The following is a 27751-nucleotide window of genomic DNA, read 5'->3' as shown; positions in this document are numbered from 1 at the left end:
CAGCTGGCGAAGGAAGTACAACCTTTGTTGGGCTTCATTTTTTTTTTTTTTTTTAAACAATGGAGTTGACGTGAGTTTCCCAATTCAGGTCCTGAGAGATGATGCATCCCAGGAACTTGAATGTCTCCACTGCAGTCACAGTGCTGTCTATGATGGTGAGTGGGGGGAGTGCAGGGGGGTTTCTCCTGAAGTCCACGAGCATCTCCACTGTGTTGAGTGTGTTGAGCTCCAGGTTGTTTAGACTGCACCAGACAGCCAGTTCTTTAACCTCCTGTCTGTAAGCAGACTCGTAACCATCCTGGATGAGGCCGATGAGTGTGGAGTCATCTGCAAACTTAAAGAGCTTGACAGAGGGGTCTCTAGAGGCGCAGTCGTTGGTGTACAGGGAGAAGAAGTGGTGCAGTGGGGCGAGAACACATCCCTGAGGGGTGCCAGTGTTGGTGGAGCGGCTGTTTGACATGAATTTCCCCAGTCTCACTAGTTGCTGCCTATCTGTCAGAAAGCTGGTGTTCCACTGACAGATAGAGCTAGGGACAGAGAGCTGGGTTAGTATATCACAGTTACTTAGGAGTGTGTGTGATGTGTCATCTATGATAATTTCATAATTGTTTTAGCAATGCTTGATCTAACATTGAGTATGGCAGCCAAACAAAACTATGCCTTGAGAATGCACGCTCTCACTGCAGCTTATTTTAATGCCGTTCCCAAAATGCAAGACATACAAGGCCATCTTCCCCATGAGTTTTGTCTTTTATTTATAATCAAATGATAAAGTTAAAGGAAGAGTTCACCCAAAAATAAATTTGGTCATTAATTACTCACCCTCATGTCCTTCCAAACCCGTAAGACCTTTGTTCATCTTCTGAACACAAATTAAGATATTTTCGATGAAACCAGAGTGTTTCCGTTTTTTCCCGACATAAAAATAAAGGGGATTTAATATTGATAATAACACTGAAGACATTGTATGATTATTCCTTAAAGATAAGGTTTTAATAGTTTTAGTAGTAGTAGTAGTAGTAGTAGTCCATTACGTTCTGCCCAATGTCTTCAAGTGAAACCGAACTTTTATTTTGACGGGTTGCCGTGAATACCTTTACATTTCTGTGTATATGATATGAGGATAGTTTTTCTCAAATGAAACGGTCGAATGCTCATGAAGTGACTCTTAGAGCAGTTCTGGAGATGTTGTTCATGTATTTATGTCCTCGTTTAGTGAGACGACAGACGTTAATATCACCGCAAGCGTCACGCGCGCTTCTGTATGAGTAGTGAACAAACCCGTGCGTCTGCGCCATACATTAACACAGAGATACGCAGAAGTCATATTTAAATAGACGTTTTGCGGCTTAATATTTACAAATAGGAGTGGGAGTGTGCTCACTTGTGTGTGCGCTTACGTGTGTGTGTGTGTGTGTGTGTGTGTGTGTGTGTGTGTGTGTGTGTGTGTGTGTGTGTGTGTGTGTGTGTGTGTGCGCGAACCGGGGCGGAACTTCGCTGTGCTCACGATACAGAGAGCGCGACCATGTAACGTAGAGACAGAAATGACACGCCGTCGTGTAAATAAGATAAATAACATAAGGCTGTTTAGTTTGTTTAATAAAAGAACAAGGTATAGACCTGTTCTAGAGGGAAGGTAACATTGAATGACTTCTTTTGTGGTCTGGCGCTATAGAGAAAATACAATTAAATAAAATTAACTTGACCTTTAAGGGGGGCGGGGGGTGCCGTTGGGGGGGCGGGTCGCCCTCCTAAAATAATGGTAGGGGAAACACTGGTCCATGTGACATCAGTTGTTAATTTTCTTAATTTTGTGATGTCCTTACTACCTTTCAAGGCCTTGAATGTGGTAGTTCTGCTGCCGTCTATGCAGGCTCAGAATACTCTCAGATTTCATCAAAAAATGGTAATTTGAGTTCAGAAGATGAATGAATGTCTTACGGGGTTGGAACGACATGAGGGCGAGTAATGACAATTTTCATTTTTGGGTAAACTATCCCTTTAAGCAATATCAGAAGCCTTTTTCCCAAATAAGCAAAATTGCGAATGTCACACTGATTTTATAAAACAGTTCAATAAGTATCGTCAATATTTTGTGTTTTATTTTGACAAATAAAATTTCCAAATGAAACCACAGCAAAACTGTCATGCATCTCTGTGCAAACACACACATATTGTAGGAGTGCTTCAATAAATCCACGAAATTTCATAAATCCAAGAAATATTGCTTGTAGTAGCACAAATCACTCAGTAAAAAGCACAAAAGTTAAACACAAAAGTGTTTTGTAGCAAATAAATAAAACTACAACTGACAACGCAACTGCCAAAATCATGACAAAATGGTTCAATTTATTTTCTAGATCATTTCAAATCTCTACATAAAACAGTTACATTTCTAAAATATTTTCATGTATATCCTGCAATACTGAGAGAGCACAAAGGTCTGTACAGTTTCAAGTATTACACATTAAGCTTGTTAGATTAAATCCATTACAACTACCTGAGCATCTTACATCTTTATCCAGCAGTACAGGACAGTGACTCTGCTGGAGCTGGTGCTCAGTAGGAGTGAACACCTGGGTCAGACAGGATGGGAAAATCTTGCCACAGTGTGACTACTAAACCAGTACATTTTAAATGGGTGCACATGTAACTTCACTAGGATCTATTTTATTCATTTGCTGAAGTTGTGCTTTCCAGCAGAAGAATACTTATGTTCTACAGGCTGTGTGTGAAACGCTAATTACAGGCCGTTGGTGAATGTGTGTGGGTTCAGGTTGTAGAAAACATCGGAAGGGCTCCTTTCTTTCTTAACTGCTCGACTCGCGCCTCTCTGAACACGTCACGTAATCAGCGGAACTAAAAAATATCCTTCCTCTCTTCTTTCATTCAAGAACCTTCCAGTCCTCCATTCCAACTGTAATTTACTCTTATAATTAGTAATGACGTTATAGGATTGTGAAGTAGAGAGATAATTGCAGTTTTGAGAGTAGCTTCAAAGAGACAGTGGGTAGTTCATATAAGACAGGAGGGAAAATGTAATGATAGTTAAGAGACATCATGAAGCCAAATGTTCGGAGGCTCTCTAGTTTCTAATTTTAAATGTTGCCCAATAAGCTACATGAACTAAAAGGTCACTGGCCCCAATTATCAGCGCTGTGAACAATTATGTTAAAATGCTACATAATTATCACTGTGAAACCTCTATTATGACCAAAGCGCTGGAATCTTTCCATTAATCTCAGTCTAGTCTTAAGTACATTTGTGCTTGAGATGGAAACAGCGTAACTTTATTCTGTAGATGAACAGCTCTAAAGTAAAGCAGGCATTTAAAACTGAGATTGAGGCAGTAGGGTATGATTCACGTCATGTCATATACAGTCAGTGTGCTGTGATTATGCCCTGATGCCACAGGGTTCGGAGAAGATGGAGGTGAATTACATACTGCCACAGGTGTCCCATGACCGATAACAAACAGGTAAGGGAAGAGAATGTAGTAGTAATAGACACCATTGATAAGGCCATCAAATAATATATTGGGAAATGGTTGCGATTTTATTAAATAAACAAACTGTGTGCTGTGTGTTTCAGAGTGACACAGTTCTCTCATTGTGTCTTATTGTGTTCACTTGTACACCTCCGGCTCATGATTTGTTATTTGGCAGTAAATGCAGGGCCCTTGATTTCCGCAATCCAAAAAATGCGTACAGAATCACGGAATCCAGTCATAAAAATGAAATTTACTGTATGTCACGGAATTTGGTAAATTTTGTATGGGTATGAAAAGTAGGTCAGTACACTTAAATCAAAACACGATATACTTTACTAGTGTCAGTGAATATTAAGCCACAAACACACCATTCAAATAGACAGGTTTCTGCATGTCTTTGTGAATGAATGGCGCAGACTCGTTTAGGCTACTGCACACATAGGCTACTTAAACGCATGTGACACTCATGGTGTTTCAGTCTCTGCCACCTCACTATACGAGTACATGAACACATGAACGATCTGCTCTGAGTCACTTAAGCTGGCTGCACACTAGACGATTGATAAAACCATGGGAGACCACAGACATGAAGACAGTTTAACAAATTTTTTGCCTTATAATCCTCTGAACGTACACACTAGATTTTTAGACCAGACCACGAGATCACACACTTGAAGATTGTGGGAACGATTTCACAGTGACACGAGGTCTTCATTGACACTCGAGAGATCAAACATGACTAGAGAAGAAAAACAAAGAGGACAATCAACGTTGTCAGCTGGCTTTCCTGGCGCGCATTCTGTTTCAGAGTGAAAAACAAAGTATAGAAAAGAATATGGGTTTGATATATATAAAATATATGTTTGATATTTACAATTTGAGTTCGGCAACGCTCCGTCTCGATCGGGAACAGATAAATAATCGTAATGACACCACACAATAGAGGATTTTTGGACAAAAAATAAATAAAAATTTTAAATCTTGCTTGCGACAAGCCGTGAATTGGGGCACACCCCCCCGATCGTTCGGTGGTGCAAATCAGGCTTAAAATCAGCCTTAAAATCCTCTAGTGTGCGACCAGCCTTAATGAACATTTTACCATTTATTTTGAGTACAACTATACGAACGAACGATCGAAAGACAGATAGATAGATATGGGGTTCCATAGGTTCGAGTTTGTTCTTGTGAAGAGTTAAAAAAAAAGAAAAAAGAAAAAGAAAAGTGTAAACAACTATTTTTCTTGTTATTCTCCTAAAAGGATGATTTGCATCCAAAAATTATTTGTATTCAAAAATAGTCCTCAGGGTAAAAAGTTATTCAGCTTTTTACTTTATTTTTATTTTCTGTGCACTCCCCAACAAAAATCACCCTAATTTTACGATTCATTCTTCGAAATAGCTATAGCAATTGAAGTCATCTGGTAAAATTACTGTTGCAATATATACAGCACAGAGGAAAAATTCAATATCAAAATGTATCCCCCCCACCCCATTTCTACAATATACAGCATCGTAAAAATAATGAAATAGGAACAATATAGGTATCCAAAATGCCTCTTCTGTCTCAACTTCAAACTCAAGCTATTGCTTGACATGTCAGAGCACTCCTGGTCTTTCCCAGATTAAAATCGAAGTGCATGGAGCTGGTGATTTAATCTCCCAACATCCCAGACAGAACTGACCTGCTCCAGAAGCTACACTGTTACTATGACTACGGATGTTCGTCATCAACAAGTGAGCAGAGGTTATTCATGAGCAGAATCATGGGGCAATTTCAGATGCACAAATGAGAAGCTTTAGAATATGGAATAAACTAAAGAACAAAGAAAGATCCATTTAAAAGCAAATGCAAAGCTAAACTACGCATAAGGTTTGCTGGCTTGGTTATTAGAAGTATTCACAGAAAACAAACAAACAAAAGAATGTGTTGACCCCATATCCTACATAGTATGATGCTGAGAAATGCAAACAAAGCCTGATTAATGCATTCAAATAAACTAAAGCAAACAAAATACACTAACCAACAGCGTACGTATTAGCTGCACTAATCTGTCTGCGCTCTAATCAGCTCACGGAGAAACGGAAATCTCACTCTTCAACAGCGGATTTGAGTTAACGGGAGTTTAACATGCTTTGGGTTCTTCTTACGCAAGATTTGAATTGAAATGGACTTGATTCAATTTCAAATTGAGTCAGCTCAATCAGAAAGAAAGGTATTTTCACCCACTCGCTCCACATCAGGAAAGGGATGTTCCCTCAAAAATGTAATTATTTTCCTCACTCTCATGCTGTTCCAAATATGACTGACTTTAAAATTTACCTTAAAGACATACACTGAAAAATATAGCCAGAATATTCTTCAATAAAAGAAAAGAAAAGAAAATTGCCTTGCACCCTCTACAAAAGAAACAGTATTGAGAGACATCATGTGTCAGATTTTTGGGGGGGGGGTTGAGAATTTCTACGTTATTCTCCATGACCTGCTACAACACTTGTTAACAATAGCTTGAGTAGAGAAACTACTAGTGTCAAGAGAAAATTGGTTTGAACATCTGCCTTTTTCTTAAGTCCATGTCCATCAGCTCCGCCCATTTGATTATTAGCATGCTCAAGCCCGCCCATATGCCATCACCACAACCAGCTGACAATTCATCAAGAGGATAGGGAATGGCAGTAATTACTCCATCCTTCTCCCAAAGTATCTCTAAGCATACCAACAACATTATCATTATGACCATCACTGTGATCCATCAAAGCAAAATTACCACCACCATCACATTTCTCAGCAGGCTGGCCGTGAGCAACATCAACACTACATCTACATCAGATAAAATGTGACCTGTTTATACAGTCAATGTTGTTTAATGGGTGCAAAAAACAAGCTGACCTAGACCTTGACATTACTCTTGTTCTGCTGTAAAGGCTTATTTTCATATGAATTCGATAAGGGATATGAAATATGACTCGGCTATTTCATTTTAGCAAATTGCAGCTCAGTTACAAAATCTACCAAGTTGCCTCGTGCTTCCACATCAACTTCAACAGCAGCGTCCAAATTAAAATGAAGGAACCCATACTAATATGCACAGGAGATTCAAATCGTGATTAATTTTAAGATGGGTGACAAGAATAAAGACACAATATAAACCTATACATGACAGAAATTCTGGGTCAAGTTATTATTTTAAACTTTTTGTAACCAATGCTTTTCTGTACTAAATTACTAATAACAATCACTTATCTTGGTTCGACTACTACCTTGGATTGCTGCACTAAGATTGTCACAGTGCATTCCGGGATTGCATTCTTGAGATTAAGTTTGGGATTGAATACAACCAAAAGAATTTATCTTAGAAGGCTGCATAATTAAGATGCCTATTTTTGCCTTAAAGAGATACTTCACCCAAAAATTTAAATTCTGTATTTAATTACTCATCCTCATACTCATCCCCTAAGACCTTTGTTCATCTTCGGAACACAAATTAAGATATTTTTGATTAAATCCAAGACCTCCCTGACCCTCCATAGACAGCAAGGGAACTACCACGGTCAAGGCAGAGAAACGTAGCAAGGACATCGGTAAAACAGTCCATGTGACAACAGCAGTTCAACCGTAATTTTACAAAGCTACAAGAATACTTTGTGCGCAAGGAAAAGAAAAATAACGACTTTATTCAACAATTCTTCTCCTCCTCATCCCGTATGCAGTGACGCGCCACCATTACGGACAGAGTATCACAACGCATGCGCTTGCTTCCGGTTCGTGTAAACAACAGATACGCATTACACTATTTTACCGAAGTACTTACTACGTTTCTGGACCTTGACCGTGGTAGTTTCCTTGCTGTCTATGGAGGGTCAGAGAGGTCTTGGATTTAATCAAAAATATCTTAATTTGAGTTCTGAAGATGAACGAAGGCCTTAGGGGTTTGGAATGACATGAGGGTGAGTATTTAATGACAGAATTTTCATTTTTGGGTGAACTAACCCTTTAAACTCTATGGATGTTCCGGAATAGAACTTGCATCTCAAAAAAACACTGTCATGGTAATGTCATAAAATGTCATAATAGAAGCCCCTATTGAAAGTCTTTGAGGCTGTTTACACCTGGTCACTTCAGGCGTTTTGTCTGATCGGATAGCTGTCCGATCTTGAAAAGACCAGGTGTAAATGCCCTCCGAAACACATTCGAGACAGATATAAATCCGATTGCTCAAACCACTTCAGGAGGTGGTCTGGGCCGCATTCCAGACGAAACTGGACAAGTGTAAATGCATCTGGTTGTTGAAACCACATATGCAAGTTTTCCTCCTCCCAAAATGCTAAAATAATAAACGTGTGAGAGCGTGTTATAGGCTATATGACATTATAGTCAGATATGACTGCGCTAATGTAACACACATCGCCGCGGACGAGCAGCTAAGTATCTCTTTAGCAAGCCGAAACAAAAACTGCCACAGATGAAACAAAGTAAGACACAGACGTTCAACACACAATCATCTTCATTAAAAGTAGTAAGACAAACTTATCTTGATCGGCTGATGTCGCACACTCTCCTATTGCAGTCTTTGATCTTGAAATGTGCTGATAATTAAATCAAATGCAGCGCTTATTTTTTTATTCCGTTGACGTGAACTCCGTTAAATTTAAATACAGCACGGGAATTGAAGATCGGATTTATATCCGCTTTACGATGACACATTTATGTGGCCAAGTGTAAATGGAAACATTTTTAATAAATCAGACAGATATCCGATCAGCAAAACGCATGAAATGACCAGGTGTAAACAGGCCCTTTTTAAAACATATAACAGCTTTGGGCGACAAATAACCTGAAATTTCTCACTACAAATACTGTCTCCACCTGGTCACATTCACAAATCCGTGCAGTAAGGGTGTAACGGTACATGTAGCCTATTTGTAATATTTTTGGTACAAGTATTTTGTTTCGGTGTGCACACAAAGACTGCACTGCTGTTTAAGCCACTTCACATATGTAACTATGCAGAACCCGATGTGAAACTTTGAGTTTCCCCCCTAGGATGGGACAACACCATTTATGTTGATATACTTTGTTCGCTGTTATTTTTCAGATACTTTCATAACATCAGAGCGAGCTTCTTTGGAAAATGCACACAACCCCAGTTTGCCTGAACATTATGTGCTTTATATCAAGTGCTTAACTAAACTAACTTTACAGTTTAAAGTGGCCTGTGTGCCAATTAATGCATTTCAAACCTGTTTGCTCCTTTGTATCTCTTACGATCTTGTACTTATTTGTAAATGTTTGAAACTAATGCAAGTCCGCCCATATTGCATCCTGACAGAAAGGGAGTCTGTTAAAACTTCGCAGACTTCACTAAAGGAATGCCAGTGCGCAAACAGATGTGAATATCTTATATCCAAAAGTGGAAGCACTTTAAAAATCTCTTCCCCCATTTACAACAGCACCATAAACTACCGTATAAAGACTGTGTTGCAGCCGGTTTCAGCAGTATTGCCAGACTTGTTTTAAGACAGAGCTATAGCTTGTTTCGTTAAAAAAAAATAATAATAAAAATTATATTATATATATTATTCATATTCCCAAAAAGGTCATTTTGAGTACCATTACAGCCCTACAATGCACTCACTCAAATAATATACAGGAACAAACTGCATCTCTGGAAAGAAATAAAACAGAAATTGCACAATGAATACAATCCACTCTGTTCACAGTGTGTGCACTGGCATAAACTCTGTAATATAGTGGCAAACCGGGCAAAAGGGGCAGAGTGTCAGCCAAGCAATCACTTGGCCAGGGTGTATGTGCGCCAGGCCGCAGAGACGTCCCAGCATACACACACCGCATGCAGCACTGGACACACACAGAGAAAGCACAGCATTGGCAGGGAGAAGCACACTACGTTGCAGGAATTAACCGGCAAGGTCCAATACTCCTGCTGGTCTTGAATTATGACTGTAAAGCTTCTAAAAATGTGTCAACTTTCCATCTACTCTATACTTCATAAAGCAGCACTGCCTGTCACACACTGGAATACATGAACAAAAATGTTGGGTAAAACAAATTTTTTGTTTAAGATTGCAGTCACATTGTTCTCCACTGCAAACTAAAGAACAGCACCCCTCTACGACTGCTCTCCCATTAGTCTCCTGCACATGTTGTTGTTCATTAAGGTCTCTGGCGTCATTCTGTTAGCGATCTCATTAGTGGCATCCTGCCAGTGGCAGAATGGAGCAGCTGCTGTGAGACCGCCTGCCCCTCTAACCAGAGACACCATGGACCGAGAACAAGCAGATGTGATTCCCTATGGGCTTACCAAAGCTTTGGAGCAGAGTCTGGCTGTCTCCTGACACCCGCATAAACTGGGCCACTTGGGTCGGTTTAGGGCATGTATTTCGATAGATGAACAGAAACAATGCTGGAAATGTTGTGCCGTGTTACTGTTTGAGGTCAGAGATCCAAAGACAAAAGAGGCACTGCCATGAAGCTAATTACCCATGATTCATGGCAGCAGCTACAAAGGTTCGAAGACAAAGCTTCTGAATTATTACTCAGAGGACGAGTATGAGACTACTGCATTAGTGGTGAGATCACAGTCTGAGGTTGGCCCGCAACTAAATGGGTCCCTATTAAAGATTATATGGTTTTGCCAAAGCCACCAATCAAGTTTTATTGCTGACAAAATATCGACCACTGCCCACATTATTATCTTTTACTCTCAGACATTGATTGGGTTTGGCACAATTTGATGTTTGGGTTTTCTGCATGAACAGGTCCTAAAACACATAAACCTAAATCTTAAGAAAGGAGATCAGAAACATTTATCATTATTTATGCACCAAACAATGCATTTCCAAAGAATGACATTCTTTCATGCGGTCAATCAATATAGGTTTTTTGATGGCAGATGCCAATATCTAGAGCTAATTTGCATATTCATAGATCAGCGTAAATGAGGCTTACATTCAAGCTATTTTAAGGCATGAAAAAAGTATTTGCACAGGAAAAAAACATTTAAATAGGTCATTTTGATGATCAAAGATATGTTTTAAGCAATACAATATCGACTACAGGGGGACTTTAAGATACCAGCACAATAACACTCATATCGTCTGATTATCGTTATCGATAAAATCCCAGAAAATAGAGATATTATTTTTTTTGTCAATGTCGCACACCCCTAAGCAGCAGTATTTCTTATATGCTCACAGCAGCATGTTGTGGACATATTGGCAGTAGCAAGTCATTAAATGGGGCATAACACACAGTTTCAACCAATCTCATGTTAATCTTGAGTACCTATAGAGTAGTACTGCATCCTTCATATCTCCAAAAAGTCTTTAGTTTTATCATATTTATAAAAGAAAGATACAGATTTACAATTCTTCCCGAAAAAAGCAGAGCTCCTGGAGGCGTGCTGTGGGCGGAGCTAAAGAGCGACAAGCACCTGAGCACAGATTGCCAACAAAACATTGGCCATGTTTAGCATGAGAATCCAACTTTAACAGTGTAAATAACTCAACATTCATGAAACAGCACTAGACCCCCCCCCTGAGTGTAAATCAATTATAAAGATAGATTTTGGCATCCCTGGCTGTAGGGTGCGTTCAGCATTTGTCATTCTACAGGCACATGGCTATAAACAGAGCTGACAGCGTGAACACACTTTAACTGTGATTAGCTTTCAGCACTCTTTCATGTTCACAAGTGCCAGGAATGCTACAATATGACTAAATCCCAAATAGAGTCTTCCATTAAACCTGGGGTCAAAAAAACAGAAGAGAGGATTGTGTCTCTATGGACACAGCAGGCTGTTAACGTCTGACTTTAATTATGACTGCTAAAAAGCAACAGAAATAAATTTGTTTACAACAACTAGGCCTATTAAATATGTGGGAACATATATGGAACTAGTGTTGTCACGGTACCAAAATATCAGTATTCGGTACCGATACCAGTCAAAATCCATGGTTCTCGGTACCAATTTCGGTACCACATGCTAATTAAAAAAAAAAAACACTTTTTAATAAAGTCAAACAAAAATAAAAATGTACAAAAATCAATGCCATTCTTTATACTTTATTTAAATTGTGTTTCAAGTTTTTCCGCAAGTAATAAAAGTATGAAAAACAGTAAACAAGTTTCACCCAAATTTAATTTGTCTTTTAATTAATTAAATTTAAACACATTGTATTGTTTTGGTAAATAAAGGGGATTTACTATTAAAATTAAAATATGGAAGAAATATTGTGACTTCTTTAAAAAAAAAGAACATGCGGGATTCATATTTGAATCGACTTTTGCAGCTTAATATTTACAGATACTAGTCCACGTCGCGATTTGATTTAAGTGCAATGACCTACTTTTGATTAATTCATCCAAACTTTGACAAATTCCGTGACATTCCGTGCTAAACTATAAATTCCGTTTTTATAACTGGATTCCGAGATTCCGTCCACGTTTTCTGCATCGCGGAAATCATAGGGCCGTACGCGTCAAGAACCGGGTTGACCGGGTACTCGGTACCACCGGTACTTAAAAAAACCTGGTACCGTGACGTTTTCACTTTTTTAGTACCGACTTGGTACCGAAGTACCGGGTCTTTTGACAACACTATATGGAACATGCATATTTGCAACTTAATGTTCTTTTTGGGTGAGTTATTCCTTTAAGATGCACTTGTAAAAAGGAAGAGGGCTATTAGTGTTTGCTAAAATTACGCCCACTTCAGTTCAGCGGAGTAAACAGAATAGAGCCTTGTTAATGAAAGTTGAAGTGTTAAATCACTCTTATTTCTAATTCAATCCATTTCTTGGTATTACAGTGCAAATGTTAAAATCTAAAGCCAGTAGTATAGAATAGAGCTGCTCTCCAATTCCATCCCAGCAGCCACTACAGAGGAGAGATCAGGATCACTTTACTAGCTCACCTTCATTACAGAAACACTTAAAAATACAGACCAGACACACACTTGTGTTCACATGGACAGACGCTCATCTCAGAGGCAAAGCATCCTTACATCCTTTTTGATCTACAGTAAGAGAGAGTATTTTTTTCTGTGGTATGGGAAGTCAATGTCTACAGGATACATGTCTAGAGGAAAAGATGCTTGTGTGCAGCATAATGCAACAGAAGCTCTTCCTTGGATGGCGAGTATCTACTTTCTGTATTTCCAGGATCAGGTAACTGGACCTCGGTAAACCAGCCCTTTCAGAACAGTACAGCTGCATCTACAATTTCAGCCAGGCTGAAATACAGAGAGAGATAGAGAGAGGGCAAGCTAGGATTGCAGGACAAAAGGACTGCTTGTTATATTCAAGTCCCTCGAGCGGTGAGCACAAAAAAAAATAAAAAAAATTTTTTAATATATATATATATATAGTCTTTTCTTGAGAAATTAGCTCTCTAACAGCTGTAAGCTACTTAACAATTGTATTGTCGTCCAATAGATATTGGAAGGCAAGATGAGCGATTGAGCTGTCATGTTTCAGACAGGAGAGATTCTGTGGATATCTTAGCTTCCTATCCTCTAATAAGAGTGCAACTCTTCCACTCAAAAAACGGTTGGACAGTCACATTTAAAGACCGAGGGGACTCATTAAATGGTGAGGCATTTTTAAAGAAACTACAGCTTCCACTTCCAAAAAATAAAATAAAAAAAAGTATCTACAATTTTTAGTCATACCGTCTGTCTGGGAGGTATGACTAAAAATTTATATCACGGTATTTTTAAAAATGATACCAGTTTCACAGTATATGACGGTATTTTTATTTTTTTCATGCATTCCTGGGTAATAACCACATTTTCTACTGATTGAGTGAGGAAAAACTGCAGTAGATTGACTTAGAAGGCCATATTTTACTGTCATGATGAGCGAATATTGTAGAAAAACTCCACACTAAATAGTGACTAAACACGACCCATTAATACATGTTAACCAGGAGTCACTTTCATTTATAATCGCGACATCATCTGATAAAAATCAACATGCATCTAACGTTACACTAAAGAGCGGCTATGCAGCGCACTGCCTGCGTCTGAGTAACAAACAAAAAAAAAAAAAAAAAAAAGTGCATAATATTAACAGACGAACTATGCTCATATTTATAATCCCAAACAGTCAGTTAGCGGCATGTGCTTGGAAACGCTGTTTTGTACTCATTAACTGACGAGTCTGCTGCGGTACGGCCAGCTGAATGCGGTGCTTCTCTGCCGCTCGCTGCACAGAACAGATGCAGAGAGATGCAACACTGCACTGGGAGTCAGATCTCGAGCTCACGGGGCAGCACTGGAGACATCTTCCAACTGAACCATAGCTAAGATTTATTCAAAAATGTCGCTAGGTTTGTCAGTTTGTATATTCTATGGAAAAAAGCCGCTAAAAGGGTTTGAAAGTTGCTAAATATAGTGCTAAAGTCGCGCTCGTGTGTGTGAGACGTGGGAGCTGATGGCAGCAGGCGGTGGATATTGTGGATGAGTTCTTCGGTGTCATCACGTTCTACAGCTTCAGAACTCTCACGCTTAGTAACACACACTGCTGTGTTCTTGCCACAATGCAATAGTGAAAAGAGACACCTCTCAAACAGTGTCGCGTTCCGAACGTTATTTAAATAACACCGGTATTGCAGTATTTTAAAAATTCATATCATAAGAAAAATAAACACCGGTATTCTGTATGAACCGGTATACTGCCCAGCACTAGTCTGTCTCATATAGTGCCTCACTAACTGTAGTTACAGATATAGTTCCAAGGGACCCAGTCCTGAGGGGGTCCCATTCCTGGAAAGCTAAAGCAATTATGAGTTTCAGATTTGCAAGAATGAGTTTAACAAAAGGAGACATATGCAAGTTGTCATGAAATTCAATTTTTCTATGTTACTGATATTGAATTCTGAAGAATTTCATCCATTTTCTCCCAAATCAAGTCAAGTCTTAACTCTGTTTCAGTGAAACATCAGACTTATCTAGTTATGTATGCTGTACTTAGGGCTGGGCGATTTTATCGATTAATTCAAATTTAAATGTTAATGTGTTTTGCCAATGTTTTGATTAACTGCTCACGTGTGACGCGCTCATATTGCGAGGTGCCATTCACACAGAATGTGCTTTTGTCTTTTGTGGAATATGAAAAACATTCAAGAAGATGGGAGTGAACTTCTTTTAACTTGAGTGCTGCGTTGCAACAGATGCGAGCACAACAGTCAAACGCGTCCGTCCATGTTACATAGCAAAAACAATGAAAAAGTAGCGCAATCGAATAAAAAAAAACCTGAGAAGAACTACTACTATATGTCTGATATTTCATGTTTGCATCATGGTGACAGGCTGAAAGCTGCTGTTCATTGTCTTAACAGAACATTTATAGTTAATAATAGTCTACTGGTGTTGTACCTTAAGTCATTTTGAATTTGAATTACCTTGACTTGAGAAGTTAAGCATTTTCCTCGTATCATTTCTGAACATATATGTATAAGACAAGTTTAAGATGTAGTTGTAGTTCATGCATCTTTTCTGCAAAGATATTTAACAAGTGATTTGTTTAACATTTACATCATGTTGACAACTTCATGTGTGGTGCACTTGGAATAGAATTTTCTTTAACTAGAGGGTTAATAAAGAACAAGTGACTTGAATCATGTTGTAGTTACATTTTCAAGTTGACTAGTTAAAACTCGTAAAAAATAAATAAATGTGAGATTTTAATTTTTTGCCATGTCGCCCAACCCTAGCTGTACTTCTCCAATCATTTAGTCTCCATAAATGCCACCTGTTTCTTACAATTGACTACAAGCTCACATTCAGATCTGCAATCCAAACAACCAACAGATTGAAACAAGACCCATCCTATTTTTTTTATTTGATTTTTTTATGATAAATTATTTCACTTGGATGTCAGTCAAGAAATACTGAAGAAAATGTTATCTACTTTTTCATTGCAACTTTAATTATCCAACAACTGTGAAACTACTTCTTACAAAGTAAAGAAATTAATTAAATACAGTATTTTGCACATTCATCCCGTGTTTCCAAAGTTTTTTTGGCTCTAACTCTTATAACTTATTTACACATTAACAAATAATACAATTGTGTGATTTAGACCATAAAAGTACATAAAGACTGATGAATGCCTTTTTTTTTTTACCAGCAGTATATTAACACACTGACTTAATCATTTCTTTAATACTGTGCTTACTGATAAACAGCAACACTGAGTATTCAAAAGTAAAGTAGCCTCTCTTTAATGTATTTACTGTATCAACAGAGTCTCAAAAAATATGAAAAACAAATTTGCAGCCATTGAGATGAACAATTTTAAAATACATAACATTAATATAAAAAATATAATAATAATAATAATTATAATTGTGCATATGCATGTATGTTTTGTTCTAGCTAGGGGTGTGCGATATGACGATTTTTGATCGTGGACGATAAAAATGTCTCCACGATCTGCTTTTGAAGAAATATCGTAGTATCGTGCTACAGCACACATTCTATCAGCTGCAGTTCTCATTCCTCAGTCTCAATATACTGTGCATTATTCGGATCTGCTTTAAAGCCTTGCCGGTTAAATGTTTTATTCACGCCGGTCTGACGCACGCTTTTTCTGAGCCCGTACACCCGAAGCGCGCGTGCGCTGAACCAAGTTATCTTGTGCACTAATACTGTCAAAACACACAAGGTTTATGTATAGACTCCGTTGCTTATGTCTAAAATGAGTAAGTAAACAGCTGAGAGAAAACGGATGCGTGCCTCTGTATATTAGATGCGGGCATGTCTTAAAGGGGCAGTACTGAACATGCTGCCGACTGTCATTAAAGGGATAGTTCACCTTAAAATTTAATTTCTGTCATTATTTACTAAATCGCATGTTGTCCCAAACCTGTATTAATTTTTTCTTGTGCTGAACACAAAAGAAGATATTTTGAAGAATGTGGGTAACCAAATAGTATCTGTTCCACATTGACTTTTGATAGAAGGAAAAAAAAAAAAAAATACTATGGAATAAGTCACTGGGGACCAGCAACTGTTTGGTTTTCCACGTTCCTCAAAATAGCATTTATGTTTAGCAGAAGAAACTCATTTAGGTTTAAAGAAACTTTTGAGTGAGTAAATGATGGTATAAATATAAAACACTTTTTATTTTGGGGTTAATTATTCCTTCAATGTTAATAAAACACCAAAACACAGAGAAAAATCACTCACTACTCTTGACTGAAAAACGTTAATACAGTTGATTTAATAGGAATCAATCTATATAGCGTTTTAGTTTTATATTTCTTGATTCAATTTATTGAATGCTCCTGCTAAATACACCTATTGTACCTGAAAATAAAACACTGTTTTATTTGTATAGTATGTGTATTTGTAATGTGTATCTTTGTTCTCATTTTTTAATAACACAGATAAAATGACGACAAAGATTTTTATCTTCGCCAACTTTGGCCTAAATATCCACCATTCTTTTTTTAATATCTTGAAAGGTATTGTCTTTATAATAGGGAAATTAGTTTGGCTGTAATGCTCAGACAACTTGCAAAATAGTAAAACCAACATGACAAAGAATTGTGATAAAATCGTGAATCGTGATTTTTCTTAATGTCGTGATGTTATATTTTTGCCATATTGCCCACCCCTAGTTCTAGCCTAATGTTTATTTGTTATTATTGAAATAAGGTCAGCATACTGGTTATTAAACACTTAACCAAGCATAAATCAAGTCCAATGGAGCTAAACGAAGGGTGGCATAGCATTTAAATTAGAGATGCAGCAATACAGTTAGTCCATGGTTCAATACGTACCTCGGTTTTTGGTTTGGTTCAGTTCTGATGGCTTGGCACAAAGTATTTTTTGCAACAAATTAACAACAAAAAAACTCCTGTAAACCTTTGTATACTGGAAAAAGCATGGATTATTATATGTCAGCTTAACATTTCTTTTGAGAGATGAATTATTTTCCGATTTTTACCCAAAATAGGATGGATTGTCCATTATTGAGCCCTATAAACATGTAATGTGTGTTTCATTCATACTGAACGCCAGAGGATGGACGCCATGGTGCAGAAAATCCATGTGCATCACAGAAGTAACACACTGATGATGTTCCAGGAAATCCCTAATATGGATAAAGGCATTGCCATTGCCATAACTGAATAAAAAGAAAATATAACATTAAATGTTTTGAATTCCAATATACTGTTACATATGTGTTTTCTCTTTCAGCTGTTTTCTCTCTCTTAAGACCTAAATCGCTGTCTTTATGAGGATACTTACCAAGACGGGATTCTGACGCATATAAGTGTGTTTATGTAATCGATCAAAGCCAATAAAGCAGCAAAAAAAAGAAAAAGCGCGGTCCTCTCACACAGAAACCGAGACGGCGCACGCATATAGCTCTGTTGTTTGTGTTTCAACGGCTTAAAATCGGTTGTTTTTAAAACTACAGTGCTTAAAAACGCGTGTCCATGCTACAGATGTAGTCCCTTGTTTAGGAACGAGCTGCTCGTTTTGTTCTGGTCGTTCTCCACCTGGTTCTGTCTCCGCTTCACGCCCCGTGGGTGGTGTGTAAAGATCTCAGTCATCCAAATGATTAAAAAGCATTACCGTAAACAATGTATTTTGCAACACCACGAAATAAACGATAGAACATAATATGAAACGATAGACTTTTTATTTTGTCCATCCGATATATATCGTCATATCGCACAGCCCTACACTCGCCTGCAACAATATATGGTTTATCTTTGTTCTTCAAGCCATCTCTGGTATTTTCATAATGATCAAGTATATTTGTAAGCCATTTCTAATTAACATAGCCTTTATTACAGTACAGAACATATTTTCTGCCTCATTCTGTGATAAGAATCAGATCACAAAAGGAAGTTATTTCAAACACTCGACTGATGTTGTTAAGTAAAAACAAGTTATGATGTTCTCTTTTGTTGGACAACAGAAAGGCTTATCATTGCATGTCATTACAAGGGATGATGCTCGACGTGTGTTGCTTTTTCAAATATCAGCGGGGACGTGTTTCCTCAACTCAGCACGTAAAATCATGGACACACACAGCCAATTCTGGGAGAAATAAAACACGGAAATTATTTAAACACAAAATCCCAATTGACAAGCGTGTATTGAACCGTGGATGTTGTACCGAACGGTTCGATATTATATTGAGAATTGTGACATCCCTAATGTAAATCAAGGTAATCCTGCTGTTAACTAGGGCTGTAGCTATCAAATATTTTAGTAATCGAGTATTCTACCGAAAATTCTATCGATTAATCAGATAAGAACTTTATCTTAAAGAGCAATACTAAATATACAAGAGAAAATAAGACAGACTCTTAAAATTAACAAGTAATTTGTTTCCTTTTTAGAAAAATTTACATTTTTATTGCTGAAATTGCATATATTAATAACTGTGAAAACTAAACCCATTTAGTGCATGTAATTGCCATATTACATTCAAAATACAAATATATAAAAATTTTAAAATTACTTTAAAAAAGGTAAACATAGTACAAACTAAAACTAAGACATAAATCAAAATAACAGTAATAAAAAAACAACAACAATAAAACCTAAACATTGTGCAACTTAACTTTCAAGTTTCAGCCTAACTACAGCTCAGGCATGACATAAGCCTTTACTGTCGTCTTAGAAGGCTTTGTGGCTTTTGTAAGAGGCAAAAATTAGTGGGCAAGAAGCTAACGTGGAACAAAAACAAGAGTCCATACACATAACATTTATTAACACATTTTTCAGCAACATGAATTTAAAGTTATTTGGAGAATAAACCCACTTAAATGTCTCTCTGCATACTGGTGTGTGTGTAATCTTTTAAAGGACCATGTGGTTGCAAACAGTGCACTCTATGCAGTTACAGGGATGCACCGAAATGAAAATTCTGGGCCGAAACGGAGAATTCTGGATGTGCTTGGTCGAAAACCGAAACTGCTTTGTAATAATTATTTATTCAATAATATAAAGTAGTTTTGTAAGACTTTTTAATTTAACTCAATTTTAATGACACAGAATTTAAAAAACACAAGCCAATAAAGTAACCACACTTTTATTGAAAGGAAATTGGACAGAAAATATATTAATATTAAATATCAATGTATTATTTTTTATTCAGTTCTATGCAACAGAATCAGACATAACTGTTGTTGTTGTTTTTGACTAATTATCCAAATAATGTATAGTCCTGCAAACAGGGTTTTTCCTTTCTCAAAATGCGGCGGAGGTGGTACCATCCTGATCATGTGCACACAATGTACCCACCCTTCAAGTGGATGAAACAAACACTTTTTACACGCAACATATTTTATGTGTTATTATAATTATAGCTATAATTAAATAAAATGACAATTATAAAGTTATGTTTCATCTTCTCTCATCTAATGTTTTATTGTTATTTATTCTTAAAATAGCCTTACGAAATGTTTTATTTTTCCTCAGAAATTATGTGTTATGTATCTGGTTATCAAATGAAGGCATAAAACATTAATTTCATTTATCTTTAAATTATTGAAAATTAAAACTTTTTGGCAAACAAAGGGGATTTACTATTAAAATTAAAACATGGAAGAAATGTTGTGTGATCATTCCTTAAAAAATATAGTTTTCATAATTTTAGTAGTTGTAGTACGTACATTGAACAATAGTAATATTTTTCTGCTGCAATGTCTTCAAATTAAACCTGACTTTTATTTTGACGGGTTGCCGTGAATTCCTTTAAATTTCTGTGTGAATGAGATATGACGCAAGTTTTACTCAAATGAAACGCTCATGAAGTGACTCTCAGAGCAGTTCTGGAGATGTTGTTCCTGTGTTTGTGTCCTCATTGAGTCGACAGACGCTGAAATCACCGCGAGCGTCACGCGCGCTTCAGTGTGTGTGTGTGTGTGAACTGGTATATATGGTTTATGAGGACACAAATCTGTATAATAACATGGGTACTACAACGTGAAGGTTTGCAGAAATATCAAGTAAATGTGTAAAAATATAAAAACCCTGGCAAAGCTATTATTATCAACGCATGTGAGCAGAGCGTAGCGGGGAGCGGATCAGTGAAGGAGATTTTACCAGTACTACAGCATGTCACAGCACAGTAATGCTACTGCAAACAAATGCTACTGCGCCGCAGTGATGTCACACGGCGCAGTGATGAGAGTGAAACCTGAACACTGCTGTGCGGCGTGGCATATATTTTCGGCGGCTGAAAATTCAGTGCATCCCTAGTAAATAGACTAAAACAATTCTTCGAAGCTCGATGATTTTTTTGTATTCGAGTTACTCTAATTACTAGAGGAATCGTTTCAGCTGTTAAAGTGAAAGTGAAGTGACATACAGCCAAGTATGGTGACCCATACTCAGAATTTGTGGTCTGCACACAGCAGTGAACACACACACACCGTGAACACACACCCGGAGCAGTGGGCAGCCCGGGGAGCAGTTGGGGGTTCGGAGCCTTGCTCAAGGGCACCTCAGTCGTGGTATTGAGGTGGAGAGAGCGCTGGACATTCACTCCCCCCACCTACAATTCCTGCCGGCCCGAGATTCGAACTCGCAACCTTTGGATTACAAGTCCAACTCTCTAACCATAAGGCCACGACTTCCCACAATGTAAAGTTATTGCGAGGCATGCAGTGATGGGGTTCTCGTTTGTCCTAATGGTGCAAGAGAACCGACTCATCTGCTACACGCTGTGCCACCTAGTCAGGCGTTCCCAGATCAAACAAACGGGGCTTAGTGACACTCACTCATGTCTGAAACGATATGCTGCTACAGAAAGATTCTGATCCACAGGGCCTGTTGTGCCAGCTGGTTTTAGTTGTTAGCTCTGAGTATGTCTGTAACAAAAGGATCATAAAGTCAATTAAAAGACTAAAACAACTGAACATGCTGCTAATTAGACAAAAGCGTGTAGCAGCATTCTGATGGCAGGCTTGAGTGCCAAGACAATGAAATCAAGGGCTTTTCTAAAAAAAAAAAACCCAGCCTATTAATACAATTAGGATTATGAAAGAAAATGATTCCCGCAAGCTTCAATTACTAGCTGGATTGCTGCCTGACAACAACTTTTTTTTTCCTGGAAAGTGATCAGATAGGTGCTGACAGATAAACAACAAGCCCGTGAGGATCCTCAGTTCCAGCAGTCTACTTCTCCAGGAATCCAGTGGAGGCCATGAGTTCTGTCATCCCATGGGGGACGCCACCAGAAATAGAAGCAGGCGTGGATTGATGGAGGACTGTGGGGAGCACAGCCAATGGAAATTAAGGAACCAGAGAACACAACAGCTGTCACCCAGGGAGGTTGTTGGCATAGCAATGGGAGGAGGGAGAGCTGAGTAAACCAATCAATAGAACAACAGTGAAAACAAATGTGATCTGTTCAGTGATGTGCTTGGGATATACATATGCAGATATCCCTTCCTGCTATCTACAAAAAAAAAAAAAAAAACCACCACAACAACGCGGGAAACTTCGGCACCTCTAATAAACAAAACAGAATCCAACGATAAGCAAAAAGACCCAAGAAAAACCCACTGCCCTACTTGTGGTTTTCTCTTCCCATTAGTGTGCTGCAAGGATGATGTGTTTTTTTAGGCCAAAACTCAGAAACGACTTCGCATTTTATCTCATCAGACTCCATCATCCATGAGTCAGTGTTTGTAATCGCACCCTTGCAAACTATTCTAACTCAAACTTTCAGGATTTTGTTTTGTTTTATAAATCAAGACTGAAAGGGAGTTGAAAGCTTAAAGGGATAGTTCACCCAAAAATGACAATTCTGTCATTAATTACTCACCCTCATATCGTTTCAACCTTAATTTTATGAAGCTATGAGAAAACTTTGTGCGCAAAGAAAACAAAAATAGCGACTTTATTCAACAATTCTTCTCCTCCTCATCTCAAAGGTCTTACAGGTTTGGAACAACATGAGTTGTAATGACAGAATTTCATTTTTGGGTGAACTAACCCTTTAATGACACTGAAGTTATGCAATAGTGGTGTAGTTCATTTATAGCCCGTTTAGCTTTTTCCTTCTGCCAACCTTATTTTATTTAGGCTTCAAAATTCATTATGTTCTTTTGTGAAAATGAATAAACAAAACATGAATCAAACAGTTTAGTTGGTCACAGAGCTTATTGCAGTAATCCTAAAGTAAATGGAAAAAAATCTTTTTTTGTGTGTGTGAGAACTTGAAGGGAACCAGGGTGACGCAAACTTCCAATTTGGCCAATAAAATGCATCATAATTTCAGTGCTCTGTGTAGCAAGACCTCTTCATGTTTCAGGTACCTTACAGGGAAGGAACAAAAACAGATTTTGGCTAAGCCACATGTCTAATGTATCTGGATACAATTTCATAATCTATGCATCCGAGTGCTCCATCAGTGCATAAAACATCAGCTCCTGCAGCCATGACAGAGAAACGCCTCCACTGCAGGAGTGAAATAAAGCAGATCAAAGAGTGCTGCTGAGAATCGTCCTCATGGGAACAGATATGAGCAGGCTCTTAAACACAGGTGTGCTGGTAAGCTGTATCAGCATGCATGCCAAATGCCTCTCATGGCTCCTGAAATAACAGCTCACACTGCTTTGGTAAATGAAGGGTTCACAGTGACGGAATGCCTCTCTTTGACAAACCCAGTCATCTAATTTCACGAGACAGTGACTGTGAAAATGGCGGCAGACCGATTAGCATAGCTTACATTGAGGAAAAGGAAAAAAGAGAGAGAGAGAGAAAAAAAAAAACATTGGCCCTAATGCTAGCTATATAAAATCTGAATCAGAAGAGAAATATGCACAGATCAAGCACTGTTTACAAGTAAAAAGAGTAGTAGTAGTTAGCCTATTTATTTTTATTGCCATGTGCAGCATATAAGGTTTTCTTCATGGCAAAACTGAGCTAGAATAATACAAGTTACACGCAAAGTAAAAACAGAGCAAACACAAAAATAGTTAAAATTAATTTAAAAAGTATAAAAGATTTTTAAGTTAACAAAAAAAAAATCTAAAATCTCTTCTGGTAAATTCTCACTAAACAAGTCCCCGAGTAAGCATGCAAACTAAAGTTTTCTACTTCATTAAAACCGGGACAGTCCAGTAAAATATGTTAAATGAAAAGGGGGGTCTTTCAGAACATGCATAGAGTTGGGTCTTCGCCTTTAAGCAAAAAGGCATGGGTCAAGCTTGTATGACCTATACAAAATCTCGTAAACTCGTTTTAAGGGAGATAAAAAGTCTCTTTGAGACTTCAGGATAGATTTCAGAATTTGTTGTTTGAAGTTTTAACATGTATAACAATCTTCTTGCCACCTATTTAACATATAATGATTGATTGTAGGTTTATGATCTGATGAAGGAATTTGACACTCTTCAACCTCCAAATATAGCCTCCCTTGCAGCAAAGTTAAAACACATTAATGACGGATTTGTTTAAAAATATGCAGCTTTTTGCTTCTCAAGACATTAATTTATGGACTGTGTGGATTGTGATGTTTTTTTATCAGCTGTTTGGACTCTCATTCTGACGGCACCCATTCACTGCACACTGTTAGACATTTCTGTAATTTTTACAGTTATTTACAGTATATCACCCAGTATAATACTGCAAATTCCCTTTACAGTAAATAACTGTAAAACCCTTTGCATCATGGGAATTTTCTGTGACGTCAGACCCCACATACAGAGACTTACTGTATTTTTTAAAATTGCTGTATACTACTGTATTTGCTGTAACGGCCTCTTTGGTGCCATTCTATTGAGGTTGTTTTATTTTCCTCATTTCTTACATCTGGATTGAGACGATTTGCCTCACACCATTTCTACAACGCCGCAACAGCTTGGGATGGACTACAGGATTACATCTCTTGTAATGATTGGAAAATCGTTTGTCCTTCATGTCAGAAACAGCGCGAGTGCTTGGAGTACATCTGTAACTTACGTCAGAAATATACCGGGGCATCACTTTACTGTCCGCATCCACTGTAGATATATAATGGGTTCTATATAGTCTTTTATCGAGTCACGCCACTTGCGTCTGAGGAAGACACGGAAGCAGCGCCGTGGGTTTTTCCCGCGAGCTCCGGAGAACATCTGCACTGCGAGTCGATGCACCTTACGAGAGAATAAGACCAGCAAGCAAGGTAAAAATATATGTACGTTTATCTGTGTGTTTGTGTCAGATTTTTGCACACCAGTTTAACCTACCTAGTAACATTTATCCGTCAACATGGCAGTAACCAACTTTATTATGGTAAACTGTGCTGTCCTTTCAAACGACTTTTGTCAGCTTATTGAATTAAGTCACCGAATTAAAATTATTTTAACAAGCAACGCTTATTTTATATTAACATTAGGTTAACTAATGTGAAAATTTGTTCAGGTGTAATAGTTAATGTTGGCCAGTAGCCTATTGAGAAAATAAAATCGTATGGCTAGCTGCCCATTTACTTTTAGAATTAGTTTGTTATAGTTTTTAATGGAATTTAAGATTTACTGCATTTTTTTGTATTTGTGTTTTAAAGGCAACTGCAATGAAGCATCAAGAAAGAAATGAGCAGGCCAGCCACCCCGAGACTGATAAGTCTTGGTAGGAGAACAACTATGACTTTGAGAGGTTTGTGTATTCTATATGCGGTTTGCCTTTTAAAAGTGTGCCATTTCTACTTCTTGTTTTTCAGAGAAGGCATTTCTGTCAAAGTGGACAGTGAGCAAAGGTGGTGGCCACGTTTTGGAGCAGCACCTGGGTTTTGCAGATGGCTATGTATTCTTTGGCTGCTTGTCTTTTTTCCCCATTATGTTTCTGTTGCCTGAAGATTATTTGTGAGGATAAATCCAGAGGATACAACATAATGCACTGCAAAACGTCCTAAGACAGGAGAAATGGTGAAGATGCACTGTTCCAGCATTGGAAGACTGTATTTTTAAGTGTTATACATGCAATGTTTTAAATAAAGAATTTGATATTTTGTAATTATTGTGTCTGTTTTAATTGAATGCCAGTAGTACCTATGTAGAGTAAAAATACAATGAATTGTATATAAAAAAATAATAAAATTTAATGAAATCTATATTAAAATGAATGAATTACAGTAGTATACTGACGAATTTGGTTTTTACAGTAATTTACTGTAAAACAGTACGGTTTGCAACTGTAAATCAAATACAATTTACTACTGTACATCTTAATTACAGTAACTTACTGGCAACAGTGTTGCCAGAAAAATACTGTAAAAACCCTTTGAAATGTCTAACAGTGCAGAGGATCCATTGGTGAGTAAGTGATGTAATGCTACATTTCTCCAAATCTTTTCTAATGAAGAAACAAACTCATTTACATCTTGAATGGCCTGAGAGTGAGTAGGTGAACCATTCCTGTGAACAGATCACACAAAACTGAAATTCTGTCATCAGTTTCATATTGAAATGTCATTCCTCTATCACTGTGATCCACTCTGGCTTTTGTTCATCTTTAAAACACCAATAAATTTTAATGAAACTTGAGAGATTTCCCTTCATTAAAAGCTGTTCCACCAAAAACTCTGTTTGTTTTCTCAATGTTTTACAAAGCGTCAGTTTAATCCACAATCACTTTATGTGATGAGCAGAATTAATTTAGGCTTTTAGTCACATGTGATTACTGATCAAGCCACATACATAGAACTCATCAAATACGGTAAACGGAAGCTCAAACATGCTTGTTTGACACACAAGAACAGCCTCATTGGGTTTACTAAAATATCTTGCATTTAATATTAAAAGAAAAAGACAACTAATACTTTAATATTAAAGGTGTAGTAAGATTTGCAAAAGTATAAGCCATAGTTCACTGACAAGCTACACAATATCACGTTCATTATCGAAGGCGATTCATCTGCGATAATGAACGCGACATTGTGTAGCATGTCAGTGATCTACGGCTTTGTGTATTAAATGCCGCTCCATTTGAAAGCAGGTGTTGGAGATTTACCGCTAATCACGGGAACCAGCTTTACTGAAGAGATGTGCACGATAAGCACATGCGATATATCGCCCAGACCTACAGGAGTGCCGCTGTCCTGCAGTGCTTAGCTCCAGCCTCCAACCCTAATCAAGTACACCAGAACCAGCTAATCAGTGTCTTCAGGTTTACTAGAAGGCTGCAGGCCGGTGAGTTTTCTCAGGGTTAGATCTCAACCCTGCAGGACACTGACCCTCCAGGACCAAGTTTGCCCATCCCTACACTAGAGTAACCTGGGGACTCTGGGTACGCAGAAGCCCATGAAAGATTGGCACACTGAAGACAAAAGAAAGGTGTAGGATTTACTAAAATTTTTACTCAGGAATTGCTACATTTCACAATAAATAAATATTTAAGTATAAAGATTGAAAAACTTTATTTTTTTTTACTACAGTATAATTAACTAGAGTAAACTAGGTAAATCTACTTTGCCCTGGGCAGAATTCACATTAACCCCAAATCATTTTTATTTATCTGAAGTCTCTCCAACTCAGTGAGTGTTGGACATTTACAGAATCAAAGTCATACTCAAACCATAAAAAAAGGTGCAAATGATCCTCATGATACATTGAAATATAAAAGCTTTAAAAAAATGAAACACTTGAAGACAGTGTTATTTCTTAAATATATCATACACCTGCTATCTACAGCTAGTAGCCTCAGTGGGTTTAAAACAAATGTAGCTCTGCCAACACTGCCCAAGGAATTTTTCAATTTGGCCCACTTGTTGGTGAACAGCCCTGCACTAGAGCATCTGGACTCGTGTCACTAATCAGATGGCTTTGCTGGTGCTGTGTTGTTTCACTTGCAGTATTTTGGGAAACTGGGTTAGAAGCCCTTTTATAAAACACGTGCAGAGATGCCCAATGACCAGCCCCGGTGCATCTATGGCAACACAGCATCATTTATTCAAAACTGATCCAAGTTGTATCTACGAGGGACACATTTCAGATAGAATAGAGATTTATGTTCAGCAACATATTATAAGTAACAGTCTCTCCCTGTCTGAAGAGACTAAAGTCCAAACGGGGCTGATCATGGAAGTAACGTTAAGTTAATCAGTGGACAAGTTAACGTTAAACTCAGCACTTCAGAGTGCTAAACAGCGGTTAACACGTTCAAACAAACAAACACTAAATATAAACAACACCAAAACAATAAATCACACGTACCCAATTTAATCCAATAGTCCGATTTTACAACCATTACATATGCTCTAGATATGACAGGACTAACGTTAG

General features: G+C 37.7%; 1 protein-coding gene across 3 annotated transcripts in view; it reads right to left on the bottom strand.

The window, feature by feature from the left end:
* The window catches only part of ndrg3b (ndrg family member 3b), a 63210-nt gene that overhangs the window by 35015 nt on the left and 444 nt on the right, over positions 1 to 27751 (bottom strand). Inside the window, exon 2 of one of the 3 annotated variants that reach the window (XM_058762878.1) lies at positions 21263 to 21352. The exons of the other annotated variants lie outside the window; for them this stretch is intronic. The gene's annotated coding sequence lies outside the window, so the exon portion shown is untranslated. The remainder of the gene's footprint in view (positions 1 to 21262; positions 21353 to 27751) is intronic. 3 annotated transcript variants of the gene reach the window in all.

This window comes from Onychostoma macrolepis, chromosome 23, assembly GCF_012432095.1.
Source record: "Onychostoma macrolepis isolate SWU-2019 chromosome 23, ASM1243209v1, whole genome shotgun sequence".
Taxonomy (NCBI): Eukaryota; Metazoa; Chordata; class Actinopteri; order Cypriniformes; family Cyprinidae; genus Onychostoma; species Onychostoma macrolepis.
This window is presented reverse-complemented; position numbering and strand designations above follow the sequence as displayed.